General features: G+C 39.2%; 1 long non-coding RNA gene across 1 annotated transcript; it reads right to left on the bottom strand.

Moving 5' to 3' along the window:
- Positions 1-1154: 1154 nt before the first annotated feature.
- On the bottom strand, positions 1155-7163 carry LOC139066383 (uncharacterized). The gene is made up of 13 exons (XR_011519278.1): positions 6827-7163; positions 6416-6746; positions 6102-6336; positions 5907-6013; positions 5323-5491; positions 3609-3724; positions 3483-3524; positions 3324-3398; positions 3181-3246; positions 3005-3093; positions 2629-2912; positions 1957-2027; positions 1155-1873 (listed from the first exon to the last, which is right to left on the bottom strand). It is a non-coding gene; the product is annotated as an uncharacterized lncRNA (long non-coding RNA).
- Between the last annotated feature and the right edge of the window lie 529 nt (positions 7164-7692).

Below are 7692 nucleotides of genomic sequence, written 5' to 3'. Positions count from 1 at the left end.
TGTATAGCAGGATGGTTCTTTTATAGCAGGGGAAGCAGGTGTGTAAGATGAGCTGAGGAGTCAGGAGCAGGTGAAGTGGATGAAGCTGATGACAGGAACAGGTGAGAAGAATGGAGTTGATTGTGGTTGCCAGGGAAACAGGGCTTGTCAGGAGCTTGGTGAAGGGACCAGGTGAGCTGAATGAAGGTGAAATGAGGAGGCAGAGGAGGGTGAAGGATGGGAGTCATGACACTATGTTATATGTTTCATAAACATTTACGGGCCAAGGGGAACATCAGTTGCTGATGGCATAATTTGAAGAAAAAAGTCCATTATGCTAACCTCCTCCCTTCATATTCAGAATTTTCTAGTTGTATATAAAATGTGTATATTGTGCCTCTCTAGTTCTTAATAAAGGTTAAATTGTTTTGAATTTAGTCATGTCACATGCCAGTGATTCATAAGCCAATATAAACCTATAAATAATCTATTGCAGTATTTTTTTTTTTTACCATGGTTTAAAACTTTTATCTTATTATAGAATGAATATGACAAATTATCTTTTGTGTTTAAATGCAGGCTCAATGAACAAGTACATTCAAGGAGGAGCTCAAGCCAAAAGCCTTTGTGCTTAGGGCACCAAAATAGCTAGCAACGGCCCTGGGCCCTGCCATCAGCGTTCCTGCCTCCAGAAACCTCAGCGGTCCTGCCCTCATCAGTCCTGCCTCCAGAAGCATCAGCGATCCCACATCCAGAAACTTCATTGGTCCTGCCTCCAGAAACTTCTGTGGCCTAGCCTTCAGCGTTCCGGTGTTTTGTCCAGTCGCCATACCTTGTCAGACTGTCATACCCGGATTACACAGTATGCCTGTCTGACAGATGTTGTCAGTTAGACAAGCATACTCTGTCAGATCGTCATACCTTTTGTTTTTGACAACGGTATGACATCCTGATGGGTGGTTTAACAGTCGGGTCGTCATACCTTTTGTTTTTGACAATGGTATGACATCCTGATGGGTGGTTTTACCTGTCAGATCGTCATACTTTCTGTTTTTGACAACGGTATTACATCCTGATGGGTGGTTTTACCTGTCATATCGTCATACTCTCTGTTTTTGACAACGGTATGACATCCTGATGGGTGGTTTTACCTGTCAGATCGTCATACTTTCTGTTTTTGACAACGGTATGACATCCTGATGGGTGGTTTTACCTGTCAGATCGTAATACTTTCTGTTTTTGACAACGGTATGACATCCTGATGGGTGGTTTTACTAGTCGGATCGTCATACTTTCTGTTTTTGACAACGGTATGACATCCTGATGGGTGGTTTTACCTGTCATATCGTCATACTTTCTGTTTTTGACAACGGCATGACATCCTGATGGGTGGTTTTACTAGTCGGATCGTCATACTTTCTGTTTTTGACAACGGTATGGCACCCTGATGGGTGGGTTGTTCAGTCAGATGTCATACATTTTGTTTTTGACAACAGTATGACATCCTCGATGCTCAATGCATTTTTTTTTTAGAATTAGGTGAAAATAAATTTGCGATACACATTCATCAGTACATTTTTTTTCCAATGAAGCTCACCTAGTTGGTGCAATGGCAAAAGAAAGCAGAATAGTTGATTCACTGATTCCTGTTATAAAGAGCAGTCTCCATTTGAATAAAAAACTGAACATGAAGAACTTAAAAGTTATAAGAAAGGTAATACAAACTTTATTTCCAAGTAAAACACACACACACACACACACACACACACACACACACACACACACACACACACACACACACTTATTGCAATTCACACTTTTTACATTTGAAAAGGTCAACAAAATGGGTGGCACACTCTTTGTGAGTCCATCTTGGACAGAAGTCACACTGTATCTATGAGGCAGAATGGAAAAAAATCAGTTATAAGTTCATGTTTAAAGCATTGGAAGTATAAAATTCTATGGCTGTGTTTTTACCATTTCAATGACGTCCTTGCATGTGTCATAGTGCAACATGTTGCATGAAACACAGTAGTCTTCCACCTTATCTGTAATATAAAGATAGACAAATGAGAATTTCTTTTAACACAATCAGACTAAATATAGCAAGGTAAATGTAGCAGGATGGTCTCACCCACACCTGATTTCAATGAACTGTCTAATTATCAGCAAAGGGTATTGTGTTTGCCCCTTGGCACATGCTCCTTCTTGCTGCCACTGCTTCCAGGTCACCCATGACTGTGCTGAGTCTTCATGTCTGTTTTCACTGACTACATGAAGGGCAAGTTGTTCATGCCTCTGGTAGGCTAGGGTTTCCCCCCATTACCAGGGCTTCATGATTTAAAAGTGCCAAACTGTTCTGCTTGAACTCTCTAGCTTGAATTTTAACTAAAAAAATTGCTCGTTTTGAAGAATGTGTTGTAATCATGACACTTACCATGTCCTCATTTAACACATCCATATACCATACCTGTAATCCAATATTCTATTACATCTCAAAATGTATCCTTTGTGCATGCACAAACTAAGTCTTGTCTGCCATACACCATGTCCAAACATCTTAGCTTAATCCCAGAGAGTAAAAGAGACAATATTAAAAAAATAAGAATGTGTAAATGACTGAAATTGTATGCTATATGTATTTTTCACCTTTGCATTGCAGCAGTTTTGTTGCAATGTCCATCCTGTCCTGGAACATTTGAGCAGGTGCAGTGCTAACAGACTGCAGATCTCCCACCTGCAAAAAGCTTTCTGCAAACTACACAAAAATTTTATCTTAAATTTCAAATCTTATTTACAAAAATTATTGCATTTGTATTCTTGGTATCCTCAAAATCAAGACCCTGCAACTGCTGGCATCGGGCTGCAGGCCATGCGGCAGAGTTTTGACCTTCCAGTTGCCCTGTCTGGCATCTTTGGCTCTCAAGAAATTCCTATGTAGTAGCATAAAAACTTAAATTAGTGACATTGTTAGCACAATAAAAACAACTTAGGAACCGACTTATGGTGACCCGATTCACACTACCTCCAATTACGGAGAATTCTTCTTTGGTAAGTCCTCTCATGGCCAAGGGGGTCAATCACAATAACTTCCTTGTGATCCATCCTGACAAGCTGTTCATTAAGTATGACATCTGTTACTTTTTAAAAGTATCCACATGAAGATTGATTGATGTAGTTCTGGGAACAAAGATAACATACCACTAAAATCCAATGACCACCGACATTTACAGGGCACAACCAAATCGAGGCTTCTGGGAACGCCATCTTTATAAATGACAAAAAACATTGTTAGTTTTGATTAATTTTTACTTAGACAGGAGTATAGCATAGCAAATACTTACTTTTCGAAAAACCCTGTGCTGCCCTAGATGAAATAAAGATGATCCAATTACTGCATCCATGCGGTATATTGGTATCTGAAATAAAACATAATTGTGGATGATTTAATCATTACAAAATGCAAATAATGGATATATATATTATGAACAAAATATCTATACCTTGCCTTTTTCCACAATGAGATGGAGATAAGCATCTAGGATCTTTTAAAAAAATAGCAGCTTTAAATTATTTTCTAGATCCACAGCATTGGAAAAATGTGTATTTCCAAGAGAAAGTAGTCTTACTTCATCTGACAGCCACCCATGTCCACATAGTGTACGAAAAGATGTATCATACAGTTTGTATGGACCAACCAGGGCTTCTATTTGGCCAGAGTCTTTCAAAGACCAAAGTTTAAGTACTGCAAAAAAAAAGGTAAATATATATATATATATATATATATATATATATATATATATATATATATATATATATATATACACACATTTATATATATATATATATATATATTTTTTATATATATATATATATATATAAATAAATATATATATATATATATATATACACACACACACACACACACACACACACACACACACACACACACACACACACACACACACACACACACACACACACACACATTTTTTAGGAACAATGGGAATTTGTGCATACATGAGCAGTAGCAGGCAGTAAACAAACATGCAGTGAACGAACATGCAAATAACTGACCAACCGGTCTGAACCAATGGCCAACAGGGCCAAAAACTTTTTTTGGTTTGCGGTACTACTGCACCTTGCCGCTGCAATGTTTTCTGGGACATCATGGGAGGGGGCGAAGGAGATGTCTTGAAAGGGAGTGAGGGCGGAGTCTTGGGACGGGGTGAGGGAGATGTGCAAAGAGGGGGTGAGGGAGTTGTCTTGGAATGGGGCGAGGGAGACATGCTCAGAGGGGGTGAGGGAGATGTCTTGGGAGGGGGTGAAGGAACCCTCCAGGGAGAGAGCGAGGGAGACATGTTTGAAGGGGCTGAGGGTGACGTCTCAGGAGGGGGCGAGGGAGATATTATGTGAGGGTGTGAAGGAGACATCCTGGGAGGGGGCAAGGGAGACATGCTCAGAGGAGGTGAGGGAGATGTCTTGGGAGGGGTGAAGGAACCCTCCAGGGAGAGAACGAGGGAGACATGTTTGAAGGGGGTGAGGGTGATGTCTCAGGAGGGGGCGAGGGAGATATTATGAGAAGGTGTGAGGGAGACATCCTGGGAGGGGGCGAGGGAGACAACTTGGAAAAGGGAGGAATCACTTTGTCGGAGTGCTGATATTGAGTTTTCCCCACCAGATGTGTTTTGCCCACGTACTTAATAACTGACTCCCTCTCTTGCTTCTCACTTGATTCAAGTTTTAGAATTTTTGTTGGTGGTTCATCTGGCCCAGCTTCCTTGTGTCCCACATTGCCTCTTTTGTAGGGCTTTAGGTGAGTGATGCTGTGCTTTGTTTTCAAGTGTTTCCCTGTCATAGTTGTCAGCATAGCAGTCTTGCCCAAGAGTTGCTGGATTGTGTATGGGCCAGAATAGTCACGCTCCATCCTGGCTCCTTTTCTACTTCTTTTTCTTACATTGTACAACAGCACCTCATCCCCTTCTTTGAATGTAAAATGTTTGTATTTTTTGTTTGCCCTATTTGCATATGCTTCCTTCATTTTCTGTTGAGCCACTTCCACATTTTCTTTTACCTTCTCATCTCGGTCCTTTTGTACTTTTTCTTGCTCATTTACATATTCACTGTATTCCATTGGAAGGATAATAGATGACAGCTACATTGCAAAAACAGATCATGTTTTTGCAATACAAATGTTACACATTTAGACACTGTTATAAAAACATTACTGTTAAAAGATTCTCTGTTTGAAAACGATTACAAGTATTTACAAAATCAGCATGTATATTAATATGTTAGTACAAAGGAAGATTCCAACATAACTCATGACAGGCAGACTCTTACCGGCATTTCAACAGGAAGTTCACATGGGAACCTTGCCTCTCTTCCATACATTAGGTAGAATGGTGAGAATTTTGTTGTGGTGTGCATTTTGGACCTCAGTGAAAACAAAGTAGCATCTAGATACAGATCCCAATCATCCTGCCTTTCATTAACAACTTTTCTGAGGGCCCTAGAAAAAAAGAGTTTCATGCTTCAATAAGAAATACTTGAATTTCAATACATCTTTGAAATATTTATTCTCATTTTCTAGTCACAAAGCCATAGATGAATGAATACATGCAAATTATTTTAACTCAGTGAAGTCTGAGACCTAACTTTACAAAGTACAAATACAGGACATGTTAAGCTGTGGCAAGGTGGTGAAACAAGGGCCCGGGCGGGATTCGATCCCCAGACTCCCGGGTGAGAGTCATGCGTGCTAACCAGTCAGCCAAACGGATCTCCCTTTGGCTGACTGGTTAGCACGCATGACTCACCCGGGAGACTGGGGATCGAATCCCGCCCGGGCCCTCGTTTCTCAACCTTGCCTCAAAGCAATTGTCAAAAGAAGTTAAAACAAGACACTGTTGTAATTGTTTTCTCACCGTTTAATGTTGTCATTTGTTTTTTCATCCAATCCATTAGTCTGCGGGTGATATGCTGCTGTCACACTCCTCTCAATTGAAAGGAGCTCACATAGTTTGCTGTTGATCTAAAAAAACAATGAGGCACATTATAATTAGTTATTTTACAGATTTGACTTTTAGGCCAAATAAAAATTTATATTAAACATAACTTACTTGATTCACAAACTCTCACCCTTGGTCTGTAAGAATGCGCAGAGGACAGCCATGCCGATAAAAAAATCGTGCATAAATTTTGGGAGACTTCCTCTGCAGACTTGGTTTTCCGAGGGAAAGGCTCCACCCACTTTGAAAAATAATCTGTGGCTGTCAATATATACTTGTAGCCAGAAGGGGTCTGGGGAAGCGGACCTGTCAGATCCATTCCGACCAGCTCCCACACACCAGATACCTGTTGGTGATAGATTAAATGCTTATGAACAGAAGTAACATAGAAGTAATAAACTAAAAGAATTACAATGGACAGTCACCTTGATGCAATCCAGTGTTTCGACTACCTTCAGTGGAGGTCCAACTCTTTGGCAATGGTCACATTCAGACAGCTAGAAAATGTATTTTGTTTTATGAAATTTATAAATATTGTATATTAGAGATTGCTAACAATGAGGTAACATACCAATTTCTCAATGTCTGCAGTCATACCATGCCAATAAAATTTCGAACACAATGATTTGCGAGTTTTCACAATGCCACTGTGTCCTCCCATTTTTGAAGAATGGATTTCCCTAAAGTTGGTCCAAGCCTCCTCTTTTGATTTAATGGCTTTTCGCCTAGGCAAGGGTCCAAAGAATAGACCCCCAGCTTTATTGAACGAATTTACACATTAGTCATATGGCGTATTATCAGAAAATGTGGTGTATGCTTAAATCTTAACAACTTACCATGAATGCTGAATTTAGAGGCATATTTCCTTAGGCTTTGCCTTTGTCCTTTGGTGTAGTGCAGCGGATAGGAACCCTTGGTAAGGAGATTAAATATCTCATCCCATCTGCCTTCCATTTTACTGTAAAAAATGCAAACAAGGAAGTAATTTGAAAATTAAAACTTCTGATTAAAAAAAAAATTATACAGTCAATTATGTTCATATACACTGAAAACAACCGCATGTTGAGGAAGTAAATTATTATAAATATGACGAGGCAGCATTCAAACAATTTTTTACTTCTAAAATGTTTCTCATCTCAAGACTGAAGACATTTATTTGCCATTTGCACACGGATCAACAGTCCCTGCACATTGGAATTCAGTGTTGTATGTGCACAAAGTCCATGGAAGGAAGTGTTATTCCTATGATCCTCTCTGCAGACTTTATGGCTCTTTGTAGAGCTTTCCTCTCTGTCTGTGTGGTATTTCCATACTTATACCATTCTTATCTGTGTGCTTCCTTACAAAATTATGATTTATGGGTAGATACATAAAAGAAATATGGTTTTTAACATGTTTCACTTTAACAGAGACAAATCTTTTTATGTGTTGGTTTATGTCTAGATATTTTTCTTCTTCCTGGTTTGTAATTTTGAATCACATTCCTGCGTTTTTAAACAAGTAGCAAAATAGTTTAAGCAAGCAGAAAAAAAGTATAAAAAACTCACTAACATAGTAGTCAGACATGTTCATCATATTTCTAGTCAAAAACAAAACTTTTTCAGGAGGAACACGGAATTAGAAACATGTTCATATTATATGAATCTATTAAAATAGCCCCTTTCGTCTTTAAAATGCTGACTTTAATTTCCTCACGGACTGT

Source organism: Nothobranchius furzeri, chromosome 2 (assembly GCF_043380555.1).
Source record: "Nothobranchius furzeri strain GRZ-AD chromosome 2, NfurGRZ-RIMD1, whole genome shotgun sequence".
In the NCBI taxonomy this organism is placed as follows: Eukaryota; Metazoa; Chordata; class Actinopteri; order Cyprinodontiformes; family Nothobranchiidae; genus Nothobranchius; species Nothobranchius furzeri.
The sequence above is the reverse complement of the archived record's forward strand: the minus strand, read 5'-3'. Positions and strand labels throughout refer to the sequence as shown.